This window comes from Manis javanica, chromosome 6 (genome assembly GCF_040802235.1).
Source record: "Manis javanica isolate MJ-LG chromosome 6, MJ_LKY, whole genome shotgun sequence".
NCBI lineage: Eukaryota > Metazoa > Chordata > Mammalia > Pholidota > Manidae > Manis > Manis javanica.
Window position 1 is genome coordinate 26,338,628 of NC_133161.1, and position 20,143 is coordinate 26,358,770.

Sequence of the window (20,143 nt, forward strand, 5' to 3'; positions counted from 1 at the left end):
AGAGATGTCTCTACTACCTTTACTCTTCTCCTTCCATGAGATCATAATGTGATTCTCTCCATCACAAAAAACTAACAGTAAACCTTCTTATCTTTATCTGGAATTCAGGGAAAATCTAAGAGCACACACTATCCATAAATATTATTCTTTACCTCCCTCTTGTCATGATGGCATCTGTGGTATATACACAAGTATAAATGTTTAGTAAGTTGTGACACCCTTGGAAAAAACCCTTTGTTAAGTGTTACATCCTATCAAACATTTAAGAAACAAAGGTGCCAAAAATCCAAAATATTGTGCTTTAATAAAATCCAGTTACAAGTTTCCTTTTCTTAAAGCTTTTAGTTATATTTTCTAAACATGTATATATTACACAATCTGTCTTTGTTACTAGCCTATGGAAAACTATTACTTTGGCATTATCTTAATTTGACTGAATTATACACCTAAAACTGGCTAAAATGGCAAGTTTTATGTTATTTTTTTAAAACAACTAGACAAATTTTAAAAAGTGTGCTGCCGGGGTAGCTGAGGACAGCCAGTTTTCTGTCACAGCAAGAAAGGAAAGAGACCACTCAGAAGAGATGTATGATCTATGGGATTTTCTTAATTGCAGATTTTAAGTTATAGAAGATGTAATGGAGACCTTTGCCCAGTCAGGAACGATGTGGATTGGGGTCTGTGAGACGGTATACACAGGAACCTGTAAGTGAAAAAAGTAACCTAGGAGCTTGGACTTTGTGGTTAAAGGTATGATGGCATGAGTTCTGATGAACTCTTAAAGAGAGTTAAATAGTTCCAAATATAACCTTCTGCTTGTCATTGGTTTCTTAGATATTCTGTTCTAAGAAGTATGAGGGAGAGATGATACCATTTTGCCAATAACACTGAGATCTGTGGGTCCCCTTTTCAATCTGTCAAGGACAGTGGCAAAGGTGAGAAAGACGTGGAATTATCATGCTTTTTGTTTTACATTTTCTTCAACTGAAATGTGAGCCAATCAAAGGTTCTAAATTCACACTTTACATATGTGTGTGTGCATATATAGTAGAGTCTGACTCCACATGTAACTGGGGATTTCATTCTTCCCACTCAAGGAAAGCAAATCCTGTGATGTCTTCCAGAGGAAGATATTTTCTACATATAATGAAATCACTAATCACCAAATTCATTATGATAATGCATTATTAATTTAGGATTCAGTTAACAATAGCATTGGGGTTTACAAGTTTAAACCAATAGGCTTTATGTCTATACCCTAGTGTCCTTTACACAGTATTGGGGCATTCCAGACAAAGATTAAATTTTCTCTCAAGATGGGCCTTGTGTGCATGAACATTGGAGTCCTGTTGAAAGTATCTGGCATAAAAAGATTTTTTTTTACCTGCAAGTTTTTGATGGCTTTGATTTTGTCAGAGAGAGAGAATATAGTCATTTTCTAAAAAGAAAAAGAAGAGAAATATTGATTAAGGCATATTTGGCTCAACAGAGTATTTTGTTCAAATTCCCCCATATTTCCAATTTCTAATGAAATGACAAGCTAAGTCAAATTCAGATTATTTAAATTTTCATAGAAAAAAGAATAAAGAAGTAAAAAAAATTTCCCTAAAAAGCATATGAGGTTCTCCAGAAATAAGTAGGGAAATTGATATTTATCATATAGGCTTTAAATTTGGGGAAAAGAAATTATATATTAAAACATAAACTGAGATTAATGATACCAAAATAAAATTTTTAAAAAAACATAAATTGATGCATATTAAGTGTGCAATAGCATTATGTCTAAAAACAAATGTACGTACCTTAATTAAAAAGTACTTTCTTATAAAAATTTTGGTATTCATCTGAGCTTTCAGCAAGTCATAATCACTGATCACAAATCACGAAAACAAATATAATAATAATGAAAATGTTTGAAATATTATGAGAATTACCAAAATGTGATAGAGATAAGAAGTGAACTAATGCTGTTGGAAAAATGGTTTCATTAATTGCTCTGTCACCAGGATTTTACTAACAGTTCCACCTCCTTTACATACTTCTTTCTTTACATGGTGCTGATAAACAAACCTCCAATTTGTAAAAAAACACAGTATCTTCCAAATGCAATAAAATGAAGTATGCCTGTTGTTGATTTTAAGTCTCTAATAGTGCTACTTCTTTTCATTTTATAGCTTCTCTTTTTTGTTAATCTATTGTGACTTTCTTGCCTTCTCTTGGGTTAATTGAATATTTTTTGTAGTTCCACTTTATTTTATCTACTAGCTTTTTAGCTATAGCTCTTTTTATTAATTATTATGTTGCTAGTGTTTGTTCTAGGACTAACAGTATAATTACTTGACTTATCAGTGTGTATTCACTGTCAATTTGTTGCTATTTACACTTTACATTTTGTACCTGACACTTCCTCATTTTTCAATTTTCACTTCTCACTTCACATTTTAACACTTTACACTTCCAAAATGTAAAAACCTTACACTACTATAATTCCATTTACTCACTCTCCTTCTTTGATGTATGAATTAGGAAGGAGAAAGTAAAAATTCCTCATTTCTGAAAAAGCCATTTTCAGACATTATTGCTTATGTAGAAAATTCAAAAGGATCTATAAATTTTTTGAAATAATAGAAGTGTTTAGCAGGTAGCTAGATATAAAATTAATATATAAATCAGTGTATTTATATCCACCAGCAGCAAACAATTAGAAAATATTATTAAAGAGAGGATTTAAAACCTATAATGCTACAAAGGAAAGTTATTAACCTCTAATGAGCGTTAGGAGACCCAAATAAATGGACTTCTGACTTCTCCACCCTTGCTGTTTACTACACGTCACTGCTCTGCAGATGCACACTTTTATATCATCCCAAAGCATCTGGGGAAGGGAGGCTGGAGATTAAGGAGTGACTGGTCTCTGAGACCTGGTTTAGGAAAACTCATCTCACTTCTGCAAGTGAGAATAGATTGTATTTTTAATCTGTGAAATTATTATGCTTAAGGCAAAAGTTTTTTAATGCTTGGTAAAAGTCTACTGATACAAAGAAATCAATAATGTCTCATCAATAGCCAAGTGTCTTAGTGAATTTAGGCTGCTAAATTCAATAGTGAATTTGCTATTGACAGGGTGGCTTATAAACAACAGAAATTTACATCTCTCCATTCTGGAGACTAGAAGTCAGATCAGGATGCCATCATTATTGTCAGGTTTCAGTGAGGCCCTCTTCCAGCTTATAGATGCCATCTTCTTTTTGTAATATGCACATAGCAAAAAGAGGGTGAGGAAAGTTTCTAGGGTCCCTTTTATAAGGGCACTAATCTCAATCACAGGAACTCCAGCCTCATGACCTAATCATCTCCCAAAGGCATGACCTTCTAATACTATCACACTGGAAATCATGCATTTGCAGGGGACACAAACATTCAGTCCATTGTGCCAAGGTTTATAGAGCTCTTAACACTTGGATTCAAAAAACAACAGTTTACCACATTCACAGCATGGTGCCCAAGAAATTTAGTCTAATGTATGTGGGGGTGTGTATGAGTGTGTGTACATACACATAGAATGGGGACAGGGGAGGCAGAGGAAACATATCTCCTAATTAAAATACCAGGGATAATGGCATTTTAACTCCAGGGGGAAGGGTGTTCCTGGCCTGGGGCAAAACCCCCTATGAAACCAGTGAAACTGAAATAAGTCAAGGGAAAGTATAGGTTAGGAGAAACTGCCTTCATTGCTCACAGCTTACTCAAATTTGCTAGCTAGGCTCAGCACCATCCATCTCCTCCATTCATGGCTCATGCTGCACCACCTCATGCACTCTTTCCTTTCTGCCCGCCCCTTCTGGGAGAACTCCATTGGTGGGTCCTTGGTGAATGGCAGATGCCAGACAAATAACATACCAGCAACAGAGGGGAGGGGAGAGTAGCTGTTTTCTCTCCACCCCTTGCCCCAGATCAATGGGAGGCTCTGCAGTGATAAACACTCATTAATATGTAAATGAACTAAGGGTAGGTGGGAGATTCTGGGAATTCTGTCATTTACCCCACAGGCATGAGTACTGATTTTTTTTTTCTTTTTAAAAGATAGTTGTTTTATTTTAAAATTGATTAATGATCATCACACTAAATATGGAAAAATATCAAGAGAATTTAAGATTCATTGTATCCTCATTACCCTAAAAGTAGTATATTTCTGTGCATTTGTACAAAGATTTCTCTACCTGCAAATCCATGTTTGTATGGATCAGAGCAGAGACTATTCCACTCAAGTGGAGTGCATCACTTAGGCTGTCTGTGAGTCCCTGGTAGAGCAGCTGCTTAACATCAGAGTATGTTTGGGGGCCACCAGAGCAGAAGTTCAGATGTATAGTCTGATCTTTATGAAGTCCAGGACTGTGAATCTGCTCTGCAGATAGAATTCTAATCTATAAGATCTGTCAGATGAATTCAGCCTTCCTGAAAGAGACTGGGTAAGAGGGAAGTTATTGGAGGATATGAAAGGAGTGTAGGTAGATAGAGCTCCAGCATCTGAAGACTAGAGGGAACGGGTACAAGGACAGAGTGAGACAGGGTGGAACCATCTACTGACCCTCCTTGGTTCCTCCCTTTAAAAGCCCTCATGCTCTAGATAAAAGAGAGCTGCAGTATGGAACAGAGCACTGTGCTTCTCACTGCTGGAGGGACCTACAGTTCCCCTGTGGAATCGAGTCAAGCTTTGCACCTACCTGGGGAGAGAGAGAGGAGGATTTAGTGATCTGCAGTAGACTGGTAGCCACAAGGAAAAGGGCTGGACAAAACCTTGAGCAAACAATGACAATGGTCATAAAGCAAAAACAGGACACTTGAGCAGAAGGAATGCAAAGTTTTGATTATATGAGAAACTTCTTCCTTCTTCTAGGACTTTTCAGGGTAAAAGCTGGAAAGGGAAATCAGAGCAAAATACTAAATATCCACAAGAAGGGTCTCAGAGCACTGGGTTTTGTGTATTGCTGCTGAAGGGGTGCAGAACAAATCTTCCCAAAATGTGCCACTTTGGCATGTGGACTATTTTGAGCTGAAGGCAATCAAGACCCTGAGGTCTCAAGAGAAACTTCTGCCCCTCCTTTAACTACCTAGAAGAATCTAGATTGGGTTCTTCCCCCAGGATAAGAGTTATTAGAATTTTATCTGAGTGACATATCTGGATGGCAGGGCAAATATATAGTTATCAAACATCTGCTCTGCTTATTGTCCTGTGTGTGAACTGCCTTTCTCCCCTCTGAAGTCCAAAGCCCCTCTCCCACTCCTCAGCTCAGGATGGCATATATACCTCATTTTACCTTTCTGTCTTTGAACTGCTCCTGTATGTGGGGTTAGCATATGGAGGAAATTAAATTTGTTTTTTTCTCCTGGCTCATGCCAGTTTGATTCTCAGAGCAGTGAAGAACCTTGAAGTGTGGAGATTTTCCATCCCCAATGTTACACATGTGAAACATTTATCCTCAATGGGTAAGGTCAGGAAAAACATGTACAGAAACCCACTCATACATTTCTTTACAAAGACAGTGTGAGACCAAATGCCATTTACTGCTGCACTTTATTCACATCAAGGGTGTAGTGGCTTGTGAGGATAATCAGCTCAGTTATAGAGGGGGGAAGCTTGCATTTTCCTAATATGTATATAGTATATTAGGAGTCAGCTATGAACCACAGTATAAGACAGTTACATAAATAACCTACCAATTATACAGCATAAAATCAGTTCCATAAATTAAATATACCTAGAATGTCATGTGAGTTCAAAACATGAAGATATCAAATGTGGTTAAGAAAATCTGTGTAAGCTTTGAGCTGGAGGTGACATTTAAGGCTTGAAATAAGCAGAATTTGAACATGCTGAAATTGCAAACTCCAGATGGAGGGAATAGCAAGAGGAAAGATACAGAGGAAGAAAGACAAAGGGTGCATACAAATGGTAACAGACAGTCCTCTTTGAGGTGTAGATATCTCAAGATGGAGGCGTCTAGCAGATAGGAATTTTTTTTTAAAGGTAGATTTGAGAATCTTCTGTGTTGAGGTGGTGATTGAGACACAGAAGGAAAATATTTACAGAGAAGAGATGAGACTAAAAGATGGAATCTGAGGACTACCCCAAAACTGAAGGAGAGAAAAATACCCAAAAACAGAAAGAGAAAACATAAATCATGAGAGAGTTGGGAGGGCAATACAGTGTAGCTAAAGATAAGAGACCACAAACATTTAAGGAAAAGGATGAACTGTCAAAGATGAGAACCAAGGAAAGACAACTCCTAAGGCCGACTAGTGACTCCAGTAGAGCAATTTCACAGTATGAAGGGGTTTATGACTAAATCAATTTAGTGGAGGCAGTATTCTTTCTTAGACTCAAGTGCAGTCTCTGTGCCTGCTTGATACCTCACCCTAGAGATCCTTCAGCTCAAGTGTTGGGAGGATCCGCCTTCTCAAGAAAGAGTACTGGATGCCACAGGTCCCTCAACTTCAGAGAAATCAACTGAATTAACTCCCAAAGAGCTAAAGGAACAGACTGACACTTGATTTAGAGTCACAGCAAATAGTCAGGTGTGTGGAGCTTGGCGTCTTTTGGCCCTGAAATAATAGCTGAGTCTGGAGAGATTTCAGAGCTAGGCATAATGCTGGCTAATACAGCAGCATACAATTGCAGATGTTTCATCTTCGGAAAGATATATTTTTGATGGCATTGCATCTTTTATGACTATTGGGACCTTATTTTTTCAAACCTTGGACAATAGGTGTTTGTTAATATTTAGTTTTGCCTTCAGGAACTTTTGCTGCTGTTTTAAAAAGAAAAGATTCATTTCCATAGAAAGATCTATAAAGTGCTCAAAAGTAATGTATACTTAGGTTGCACTCTTCTGTAGGGAAGTTTTTAAAAGAAGCAAAAATGAAACAAAAACTTCCCAACTTGGGCTCTATAGTTTCAGTTAGATCTTAAAATTTAGATTAACAAAAAGTATAGCTCAAGAATATATAAAATATATAAAATAAATTAGATGGAACTTGATTTATTACTTAATAACACCCCATTAGTGGATTCACAAGGCAAGAGCTCAATTTAAATTCAATGAAACAGACAATTCTCAGAAACAGAGAAGGTATCTTTTGATGATACATAAAAATGAGATGAAATGTTTCCTTGAAAATAACATGCTACCTGAAGATTATGAAAAGACACAGTAGAGGGAGGTGAAGAGAAGGATGTGTTCAAATTTAACTTTCCCAAAGTCCATACGGACATTTAAAATTAGACTTATTAAGTGAAAAATTATCTTCTTATATAATATCAGAAACTCCTGCAACAAGCATCTGGGAAAATCTTTATTTTTAGAAGTATCGAGCATCACATTGGCTGCTTTGGCTGTAGTTATATTTGGAGATTACTTGCTCCGTCTCTTTTCTCAAACCCATCAATCAGCAAAGTAGCTACTCCTCCCCCAGGGGAGGAATGAGAGAAGAGGCAGGGAAAAGATTAAAGCGTTTCTTCCATACTGTTCTGGAGATTTCAATCCCTCTAGGATGCCAAGAACCTATGGGAAAATGTGCTTCCCAACACCTGTCTCTAGAATGACTAGGTACTCTGGTTTGCTGGGGACAGTCATGATTTACACTCATTGTCCTCAGGTAACTATTAGCAGTACACCTTCTAATTCTCAGAACTGTCCCAATTTACACAATAAATTATAGGGACACCCTACATGTGGAGCAGTTGTCCTCTATGGACTAAGAATAATATAATACCTAAAATGGAAATTTCAAAGACAATGCTTTCAGAGATCATTACATAGTTTGTTAGGAGAGAAGTTTCTCTGAGTGTATACATAGGTAACTAGGACTAAAAGTATAGCTTCTCTCCTGAGCAGGAAGCTGGCTTTGCAAATGCCCTTAGCTATTGCTGATCATGCCTCCCTTCCTTTGGGAGAGTAAGAGGGAGAGGACACCATCCAAGTAAAAATAAAAAAGATTCATAATACTTTTTGCTTAGCCTACAAGATGGAAGAATATTAAATTGCAAAACAAACCAAAAAAATTATAAAATCAAACATGCAATAAAAGTGATGTCAAGCAGATATGATACTTTTTAACTTTATTCTGTACATGTAAGAGTTAGTTTGAACTGTTAGAAATAAAAGTAGGTTTATATATTTTTTTTGTTTAAACTGTAGAATTGTTAGTGATTTTCAATAAGTCAGTTTGTACCTTTTTACTCTTTATCTACATGAGATAAAAGGCTTCATGTAATCTTTGGTTCAAGCTAATGAGCACACCGAAATAGTTCACCTATTTTATTAAGTCCATAGATTAAAAATAGGCCAAAATTTCTTTTCTGGAGTAATAATTCTCAAGACTATCTCCACCTCCACTCAATTCCACTTAAATTTTAAAAACCATATTTTAAAAAAATTTTAGTAGGCTTAATAAAGCTTCTTCAAATGCCTCAGTGTGGAAAACAAAAGTGAATAAGAAATAATATGAATAAATGCTTAAATTGACCATATTTTCATGAGCCAACAGAGAATAAGAAAATGGTTGGTGTATAAAGGAAGATTGGTGAAGCCTGTTCTCAAGGCATTTATAATCTACTGGATGAAATAGACATAGAGAACAATGTTGCATAATAAATTATATTTCAAAATAACATTGAGATTCGAAATGGATGAATATTACACTAGAATTTTTTAAATGCAGAGAAACAGTGACTGCATTCTAATTAAATCATAGCAGATGATGGGCTTATTTGATTTTTTTAAGTACCAAAAGAAAAGAAACCTCTATTTTTACTTTATAATGAATTCACATACCAAAAAATGTATTCAGAAAAAAATTCGTATTAGAATTGAAGTCAAAGAAAGACCTGATTTAAAATGCAAGACATTCATTTGTAGAAAAATATGTCTGATAAAAAGAACAAAAAGATTAAAAACCATGGAGCCAAAATGAATAAATGAAAAATGATTAACAAAAATGTTAACAAAAGGACTCATAATTGCCTTTCAAAGTATTATATTTTTTAAAAGATCTAGAAACACGAGCCTGCTGATGAAAGAGTGGGGAATTGAAAATATTGGCTAAAAAGGAGCTGGGAAAATAAATGATTTTTTTTCTGTATTGTTTTTTAACAAGAAAATTAAAGGAATTTAGAAATAACAATGTCTTTACATAAGACTATGAGGGAAAGGGAAGTAAGAAGATACATTGAATGTGAATCAGTCAGAGGGTAATAACATGCCTTTAACAACACAAGGAGTGTGTAGTGAGTCTGTGGATCTATTTAGAGTTAACTGGTAAGCATGGATGCCCTCACCTGAATTAGTGTGACAGCCTCTTTCCAGTCTCCCAGCGTGTATGTACTCTTGTTCCCTTTGGTCTAGAGGCAACATGGCAACCACTGTGTCCTCTTGAAAACTTACATTCGATCATTGCTACAATTCTGCTCCAAGTTCCCTAAGTGATTTCTCATGTCCCTAAGAGTAAAACGTCAGGTGTGTGACAGTATCCTGGAAGGCCTTACCCGATGTGATCAGTCACCTCTCTGACCTCCTCCCCTGCCTCTCTCCCCGAGGCCACTCCCCAGTCATGAGGGCCTCCTTGAACCCTGGCACAACTGACCAGGCACATGTCATGTGTCTTCCTCAGAGCCTTCGCTCCAGCTCAGTGGTTCTCAAAGGATGACCCAGGGATCTCTGTAGGTCTCCAGGACCCTTTCATCTAAAAAGTCAAAAACAAACAAAAGCTCTTTGGCATCCTCAACAAATTGTAAGAGTGTAAAAGAGTCCTGAGACCAAACCAAGTGGGCATCAGTGCTCTGGCTAGTCCATTCCCGGTGGGAGGGCCCTTCCTCGGATACCTGCTTGGCTCCGCCCCTCACTCCCTCCAGGCTTTGCCTTACTTCACTGTCCCCGTGAGGCCTACCTACCCTGACCACCTCCTGCACATCCCAGACTTCCCATTCTCCCTTACATTTTCTCTTCTCCATGCCATTTATTACCATACAACATCCTATTTTCCTAGCATATCATATTTATGTCTTGTTTCCTTGAATACTGTCTTTATTGTCTACCTCTACTACTCTAGAATATAAGCTTCAAAAGGCTGGACATTGTGGTCTGTTTTGTTCACTAACATCCCGAGAACATAGAACAATGCCTGATATATAGATGTTTGTTGAATAACAAATAATAACAAAAGCAACACGAAGACTACAACTTTACCTATTGAACCCGTGGCAGAAGGAAAGATATCTTTGAAATACCTTGCATCAATAATTACATGCTCCAGTCTGGGAGCATACATATAAAAAATACATGTATGTTTACATGCATTTTATGTGTGTATGTTTGTGGACATCTACACACACACACACACACACACACACAGAGGTATCTATATATACACATAAAATGTAATTGTTTTGTTTTGTCTACAATTGTTTTGATCTTCTGTCTGAATTCCCTACATCTGAGTAGGAAAAAATTAACTGTTCAATTCCAGTTAAATTTAACTTAATCCAATGTTTTTAAAAGCATAATGTTCCTTTCCCTAGAGTAAAAATGCCCAGTCACTGTTTGATCTCCATTCTCCTAGCTGTCTCCCTAAGGATGGTGTCCCTTCACGTGAGGGCACAGAGGGGGAGCTTTCACAACCTCACGGCAGCAGGGAAGAATCAGGGGTCGTGAGTGTAATGTCCTTTGCCACTTCTAGTTTCTAGTACAATATTCTTTATTCACCAGGATGTTACTTACCCTGGGGGTATTTAAGCCTGAAGTTTAAGGCAGGTATAAATGTGAGTTGGTCTCCCTAGCCTCGGCCATGGTCTGGTAGTGCTTCCTGGCTGCCTTGGTCTCATGGGGGTCCAGCTCACTGCTCTAGGTCTGGATGAGCTTTCCATTGGCCCCGGTCTCTTCTGCAATACTGGCCACTAGGCCTCTTGTTCTGTTAAGGTGACTCTCTCTGGATAGCTCTCCAGCCAGATGCTCAGTAACTCAGGGTCGGTCTATACTACAGAGGATCCAAGGCAGTTCAGGAAAGCTTTACCCTGAGTCTAAAGAAACCTTGGAAATGAAAGAGCTGAAATGAGGAGAGGGCAGGTGGCCAGGTGTGTGAATCATGCTCATGAGGCTGTGACAGAAACAGATCGAAGATTACTTTTGTTCTCCCACATTTCCTAGCCCCCTTGCAATTAGACAGGTCCAAAAGATTAGTTCTGGCCAATGACATGTTGGTGGATATAACCGTATTATTTTCAGACAAAGGTATTCAAAAGCCCATGCAAATTTTGCAAGTTTCTCTCTTCCCCTAGCAGAACACCTGAGGAAGCTGCATGCTTGGGATGGTGCGGCTCCATCCGTCGGTGTCTCTGGGTGACTGTGTGGAGCAGAAAGTCAATGGGAGATGCAGCATGAACAACAGCGAAAGCCAGGTCCTCCCCCACCTGACCATGGTTCATTTCCAGGTGATGATCCTTCAAATCAGCACATGCAGGGGGCATGTTTCCTCCCCCCCAGAGCCTCATTCCACACAGGTGGAAGACTCTTTAAAACCTCCTTAAAACCAAGGTAGAAGTCACGAGCTCAGAAAAGGAAAAAAGGAAATTATATTCTTAATTTTTAAAAATTACTGAAAATATATTGTCTGATTCAATCACTCTTCACATCAAATTTACAAGGTTGGTGACTTTATTATTCTCATTTTAGAGAAGAGAAAACTGGTGCTTATAAAGTTTACATAACACAAATTATAAAATCATGTTATTGGAACTCCAACCAGTTCTACAAAGCTCATGGTAAAATGCCTTCTCTTGAAATTTTTGTACTTATTCCTAGTAAAGAGAGGAAAATAGAAGTCAAGGATTCCAGTACAATGTGTAATAAAGATGAATAAAGACTCACTTAAAATTTATATCCTAACAAAGGCCCAAAGACAAGTAATCTGAAACAGAATCAAGCAGTACATTGGCAGGAAACCATGTAGGAGAGCAGCACAGCTATGCAGAGAGAATGTTTATTCTGGGCATGTGCTCCTGGGTTACAATCAACCCCCAATTTTCAATACCTTAACGTACCAAAAATTTATATTTTGTTCATGTTAGACCTCCCTTATGAGTTACCAGACTTTCCTTTCCTTTAGTCACTCAGAGATTAGTCCGTTAGACCCATCTAATTGCAGAGGGACCAGGAAATGTGGGGGAGCAAAGTGAATGTTTGATCTGCCACAGCCCGATGAGCGTGATCCACGGACCCAGCCACCTGCCCCGTCCTCATTTCATCTCCTCCGTTTCCAAGGTTACTCCAGGCTCAGGATAAATGTTATTCTCTTTATTTTGGAGACCACATTACACTTTGCGATTGGGGAAGAATACTACAAGACCTTCACAAATCTTTATTAAAGGCTAAATTATAGTTCTAAGATCATTGTAATCTTTTTTTGTTTTTTAATGAAGCAGTGTTTAAGAGATGAGAACACATTTACTCTCATCTACCTGTTAGGAATAAGGCGCCACCCAAGTAGAAGGGTAGAGTCTCTAGAGATTGCCTGGTCTCTCTATCACCACAGCTTGCATGTAACACTTGGCTTTCCCTACTTCTTGTTTAAATCCACAAGAATGACTAAAAGTCAAACATCTAAATGCCTTACAACTGGTTTTTCAACTACAACTGACAAGTTTCTATTTATAATAGTTTTTATTCCATTACAAAGTCTTACATAACAGTTTTCCAATTTCAATATTGACACAGGGTACTTAAATCTTACTGGACTAAGTTCCTTCAAGTTGCTATGTTTAGGAAATGTAAGGAAGTAGCACCATCTGGTGGCTAAAATGGAAAGAAGACGAGAATTGTTTATTGAAGAATATGTAATTGTGGGCACTTTTAAACATTGTTATTGCCATGGATAGAAATCAAGTTTTCAAATGAAAGCATTTTGAGAGCCTTGCAATTGAGACTGAGGAATGAAAGTCTCTTCTCAGAAAACAAGGGCAAGAAGGTGCATGACTTTCCACATTACCATTTCTAACTGATGGCTGCTCACATGAAACACAGATCAATTAAAGTGCTCTTTAATTGTAAGAATGAGAGGATTATTCATAACTGAGACTATTATCATCAAAGAGCCCAGTGTCTTGACAATTTTAGAAAGTTTTCACATGCTAGGCAAAGGCCCTGACTCGAGGCCTCCAATTCACTTAGTCCTTATCAGTAAAGGGCCAGCAGGGGGCGCTTCTGCACACCTGTCTATTAGGCAGTGTGGGAAATTAATGGAGAGATTTTTTTTGACAAAGAAAAATTAAATTTTCCAGCTTTTCAGCTTTCAAGTATCTGTGCTCCATTTACTTAGCTGACATTTTTTTCACAATTTGAAGATTGCTTCCTCGAGAAACTAAATTTAAAGTTATGGTATTTGGCCATTTTTGAAATGTTAAACTTTGTTTTAAAAAGCAGCAAGGTAATGAACCTGTTCTGGAATCCTACCCTGACACGTTTATCCCAAACTTTTTCTGTGAAATTCTGCAGCAATGAGAGAATGATACATCATTTCCATAAGAAGGGGAAGGTACAAGACTGGTCATAACAAACAAGCATTGAAAGCTCATGCAACATCTGACCCATCCATTTATCACTGAGCCTTGTTAAGCCAGGCTTCTTTAAGGGACACTTTTACTGATTACTCCCCCTGTCGGTATCAAAAGCATTTGTATTTTATTGTATCCAAGCATATACAGCAAAAATTCTTGTCAGTAGGCTTCTGTCAAGAAAGTGGCATAGCCCCGAGAGTTGAAATTGAACCAGATTATCTGTTTTTTTTTTTAGGTCTTATTATCCCTTAGCTATCATCCTCCCCCATAATTCCCATGCCCCTCACTCTAATCAACCATTAGTTTTCTGTCTCTACTACATTTTGTTTATCCATTCATCCATCAACAAACATTGGATTATTTCTGCCTTTTGGCTGTTACGAATAATGCAGCTATGAACATTAGTGTACAAATTTTTATGTAGACATTTGCTTATACTTCTCCTGAAATGGAATTACTAGATCATATGATAACTTTATCTTTAATTAAGATTATCCGATTTTTTTAATCCTGCCTCTTAACAAATTACCAAGGGTGAAAATGGAGCCAACAGCACTCATGATTGTTTTAAAGATTAAGCAAGTTACTATGAAAGGCTCATAATGTATCTACAGACATCATACAAATGTTTATTTTTTTAAGTAAGTCCCCAGATCCTCTTCCTTAAAGATTTGTTAGAATCTTTAAACTAGAATAACAAAAAGAATAATCTCAGGTTTGGTCAGATCTGGACACCTCATCCTGTGCTGGCCTTGCTCCACATTTTACCCTCTTTTCCCATGATGTCTAACTCCACACTGTTTTGTGTTTGAATTACTTCTTTTCTTCAGTGCCTTATAGGGATTTATAAAGAGTCCTTACTCTTTGCACTGGCATAAGCTCAAAGTTCACCTAAATGCAAGCTTTATAGAGGCTTCATTTCCCGGCAATATAGTTTACATACAGCTGACTTCCTGCTTTACTTATAAACTGTGAGGAAGGTTTCTTTGGCTTAGCCTTATACTCTTAACCTAAGTGTCCTACCCTATGTGTCTCTGTCACATGACACTCAAGGAACTAGTTTTATTTTGCTCTATTTTTGGTAGGAGTCCCTTACTTGCTGGGGTCCAAGCTGAAATACCTCCCCACATGGTGTAGTACCCTGACTCTTTCCAGGTAACTATGATACATCCTACTAATAGTATTTCTGATTAAGCCAGTTATGCTTATAACCGTATGACTACATTGGTAGTAAGCTTACAGTCCTGAGATGCTCTACTTAACAAGAGTACCCAAAGGACTTTGGGTCTCAGATTTCATCACTCTAAAAACAGCTTAGCATAAAGATGAAATGTTTTCTAGTCAACTGTCTAGCAAATGTATCACATTGTTATCAAGCTAAGAAGGCAAAAGATGAGTTATATTTACTGAGAGCTTATTATGTGGTATATGCTAGCTGATTTAAGGAATATTTTGGACCAGGTCAAAACTGGAGCCCATGATAGTGCACCTTCCTGTTACAGAATGTTCCAGGGGCTTTTTGACCATCACAGAATGCTCCTAAGGACTGAAACAGATGACTAGATGCACAATTTGTTTTGCATGGGCCCAGGATATCAGCAGAGAGAACCCTATCCTTATCCACATACTGTTTCAAGCATCCGCAAATCCTGAAGGAGGCTGGCCTGGAGAAAGGGACCTCAGAACCTATGAGAAGACATGGAACAGCAGGTCTAAGCTGGTAGCTTGCTTAAATGTCAGAGGAAGTAGTGCATGGGGTAGCAGGAAGCTGCACTTGACCTTCCCAACATTGTCTCCTTCCCACTAGCTGGGAGTGTGCTGTGAAAGGAGAAGGCTGGGACCGAAGTGATAGATCTGTTTCCAGGGGCCTAACTGTTCAAATATCTCTGATCACATGACTCTAAAGGAGTTTTTCAACTGTCCAGAGAGGGAGGAAGCGTAAGATCAGCAGTTTAGGGATAAGAACAGAGAACATGAGAAGAAAGTGACTTCAGGCAAAGCCCCATTCCCTGAGGAATCCTAGATGGAATAAATCAATGGGAAAGGCTGCCACTAGAAGACAATTTTCTGCTAGTTGAGCAGCAGTGGGTGGACTCAAAGCCTTGGGATTCAGGATATTATTATAAAAATGAAATACTTGTATGTTCTGGCAGGTAAAGCCTAAGGCTATATGGGAGATTGCATTTAATCAGCACGATTAATTTTACAGAGGGAAAACTGAGGCTGGGTGAGGCAGTTTACCTAAGTGCACAGAGACAACAAGCAGCAGAGTCAAGACTCAACATCAGAGCTGTCTGACTCCAAAAGCCCAGGTCTTTCGCTATAACTTAAAGCTTCTTGAGATACAAAGGATTCAGTGAAGCATGCTCAGTATGTATTTATGTTGTCCCAAGCAATATTGATAAAAAGCAGCATGTATTGAGCACTTAATGTATGCTAAGTGATTTGTCTGAGCAGCAGTGTGATTTACTGAGATACTGATCAGTGTTTTTTTTTCTACTAAGTTCTCACCAGTGAAAGAATGATATTATGGCTCTATGCCCTTGAAATATCGAGTTCCCTTATCCTCACAGTAAGAATTAGTAGGGTTCATTTCAAAACCCTCAGTCAATAAAAGGATTAAACTGGAAAGTCTCCAAGGAGATGAAAAGGGAGGCTATTGGAGGGACCCAACCCTGGAGTTAAGCTTGTTCCCCAACTGAAGCACAGGGAGAATTGTGGATTTCTCCAAGTGCCTGGACTCAGCATTCCAGAGATAAGTCCTTGTATGTTTGAATACATACAAGTGAGAACTGGCCTTCCATGCTGAATCCTGGGCACCTTTAGTAACATGTTTGTGGTTAAGAAGTCAGCAGATAGGCACACGCTGAGTAGATATCAGTCAGCCCACCCTATCATCCTCTCTAATTCATGGCAAAGAAGCAGTGCTCAACTTTTGTTAGAAGACTGAACTGCCACCCACGTTTGTGAAGGTTGTGCACACAGTGGCTCTGTACACAGCAATGAAGGGGAATGGAGCCAAGGGGGGGAAGTAGCCATCCCTATTGACCAAGAACCAGGCCTTCTCCCTAGGAAGAATCATATTCTTCTGAGGATTATGTAAGCCCCAGGGATTTTGAAAGCTCTAGCGAGGCTAACCCCGGTTAATAACTGGGAATAATTAGACTTGATAAGTCATGACTTGGAGATGGCTTTATTTAGAAATAACCATCACATGTCTTGCACCCTGGGTTGATGGAACCATTCATATCTGTTATACATATGGTAACCCACTTCCTGCACACACCACATATCACTGAGGTTCTAGTACAATCTTCTTTTTACAGATAATGAAATTAGATCTTAAAGGAGTCCAGCAACTTGCCTATGTTCACACAACTCAGATGCCTTTCTTAATACAAAGAATTTGGGCCTTTCAAATTTGCCAACCTTATAAAAAGCACTGCAACACAGTTTCACCTGCTGACCATGAAAACTAATTCAAGGAGTCAGTCACCGCATGCTATATAAACAAACCTTCAACCAGCATAAAGAGGGTGTATAGCAGAATTCACTCTTCTGAAATAAAATACCTCTTTAATATTTAGTCATGTATAGGACATAATAGAATTTTCTGTAAATTAGTTGGAAAGGAAGAAAATATATCAATAAAGATACCTTTAAGTTTAAGAGAGTACTACAGATAATAAATACTATAGGAATCTCCTGCGAACACTAGTACGTGGTACAATGGAAAGATCGTTAGATTAAAAATCAGAAAACATCACTTCCAGTTCTAATACCAACTGTACCACTTCTAGCTCCTTAATCTTCAAGACCCTTAATTTCCCTGTTTCTCAGATTTGTCATTTGAAAACTATTGATGGTGATAATCTCCCTTTATCCCTCACATGTTTTTTAACACTCTCTGTACAAAGAGTTTATAGAACTATAATGAACTACGTAAACAAATGAAAGATACTGTTTTCCTATTTTTAAAAATGCCATCTCTAGATGGTTCATGATAACTATAATTAATTTTATACATCAACTTGACTAAGCTATAGAACCAGTTGTTTCATCAAACATCAGTCTAAATGTTGCCAAGAAGGTATTTTTTAGATATGATTATCATTTAAGTCAGTAGACTGAATAAAGCAGATTAGCCTTCATGAGGTGGGTGGGCTTCATCCAATTAGTTGAAAGGCCTTAAGAGAAAAAACTGAAGATTTCTGGGCACCAAAAAAAAGAAATTTTGCCTCTATACTGACTTCAGAATTCAAGCTGCAACATCAACTCCTGCCAGAATTTCCAGCCTACCTATCAGCTCTCCAGGTATCAGACTTGCCAGCCCTCATACAATTGTGTGAGCCAATTCTTTAAAATAAATTTCCCTCTCACCAACCAATAGGAGATGAATATACGTATATTTGTGTATATACATACATATATGTGTAATGTGTATATGTACATATTTGTATATGTACACACGCACACCATGCATCCTGTTGGTTCTGTTTTTCTGGAGAATGCTAATACACCAGCTGTTCTAAATGAAGAACTTACTTTGACAAGAAAAATGTGGAAAGCAAAGGAACTTCAGAAAGTACTAGTTTATTCTCAACATATTTTCTGTTGGTCAACTTCAGAATATTTATGAAGTAGCAAATGAATGGTAATTATTTTTGTGTTTCTGTTGTTTCCACCTCTGGAAATAACAATCATCTTGAGGGCAGCAGTTACTGATAAATGGTAGTTTTCATCAAAACCTGCTATAGCTCCTTGCCTAATATGTCTTGATAAATATGTGCTGAATAAATAAACCTTTGTGGGTCCTTATGTTCTCTACAGTTTAAGCTCTTGTCTCTAATCTGTGCTATAACAAGTTCTATCAGAAATTTCTATCAGAGTGACTATAATCTTTAAGGTATGGGCAGTGATCTGGTGGTGAATATTAGGTAGCAAAGGAATGAAAAGTAGCAGCCTGGGGTTTTAGCCACATGCTTGAAAGTTGGCTCAAAATGATATTTTAAATGATGGAATTTTATTAACAGAGGTAGTAAAATCACACAGGCTTTGAAGTATACTCTAGGGACTGTTCAGTAACCAAGATACTTCCTTGTCTCCATGAAATGTTCTTGTATTCATCCATGATATAAATTCACTGCTAAATATGTAACAAAAGCAAAGTACAAGTATCTGTGTACCCATCAAATATTTCACTTGCAAAGATATTTGTGCCCTCAATGAACAGTGTGTACTTTTCATCTAAATTTGGAACACTTTGCTAACTTCACATATGTGAATAGACACAATGGCACAAAGAGATAGAATGACTTCTCAGGGGTAAAAAACAGAGCTGAAATCTATTTCAAATCCCAGAATTTTAAAATTCCAATTTGGCAAATATTTGACAACCAATATTTCTGTGCCTCTGGGGAAAAGTTCATTAAAATAGTAAGTTAGAGAACAGAAATTTGTTCTTGAATTTTACTCACCTAGTTTTACATTTTAATGCATCTAAAATTTCCTGAGACCAGAATTACCCTAGAAGACAAGAATAATAATCCATAATATACTAAGTCCATTCATCGAATATTTACTGATTGGTAACATATAGTAGCATTATGTTGAGTGCTGTGGACCCATCCATGAAGAAAACATAGCTCCTACCTTCAAGAAGACCACTGTTATTGGGACATACACACCAAACCAATTAGAAAATCTGGTTTGTTGTTTAGTGTTATTTTTAGTTTTCCCTGGTGTCAATTCACCATGGTAACATAAATTATCTCTTTTCCTGTCTTGCACCTGAAAAAGCGAGCTCTGTTCTCTGATTATATGGCAATTGCCCCTCCCTGACTCAATAAACGAACAGAACTCCTCAGAAAGAAAGTTAACTGTTTGGGACTAAAGCCAATTGAGAAAGATTGTCTCAGAAGGTGTGTGGTTAGAAGTTATTGTTTGGAATTGAAGAGAGGGTGACTGGGACCTAGGGGTGATTCCCTAAGGTGGGTAGAAACTTGGATCTTACTCCCAACTCAGAATCCCAATTGGCAGGACCTCTGATAAGGAATTCCCAGCTGGCTGGTGACTCAATTTCTATACTGTGGCCTTGCAGGAGACCTACAGAAGGCCCCGGGGGATGAATCGATCATGGAGGAAGGGTTTTACTCAAATAAGAGAGTAGCTTACTTTCAAATAGGCTACGTGGGCTTGAGTAGCAGGTATGAGTACTAAGCAATTAGAATAAGCTCAAGTCAAGAATCCCTTTCCTCCATGTTGATACAGGATGATATAATGCCCCCTGGGGATCATTAGCATCCCCAAGGAAGGGCTCTCTGGTGATTAATATTAAACATGTTGGCAAGGGGGTTCACAGCAAGCTTTATCCTGATTTTTCAAGACAAAGTAATATAATACAACTTCTGTTTCACCCAAATCTCATGGGGGAAAATTCATATCCCTTACAGTTAATATGCACATATGGTGTGATAAGTACTAAAATAGAGAATGATGTACTATGTGCTAGAGATGCTCACTGGAGAAAGCAACTAT

General features: G+C 37.8%; 1 pseudogene; it reads left to right on the forward strand.

The window, feature by feature from the left end:
* Positions 1–7,790: 7,790 nt before the first annotated feature.
* LOC118973401 (small nucleolar RNA U3) lies at positions 7,791–7,982 on the forward strand (annotated as a pseudogene).
* The last annotated feature ends 12,161 nt before the right edge of the window (positions 7,983–20,143 follow it).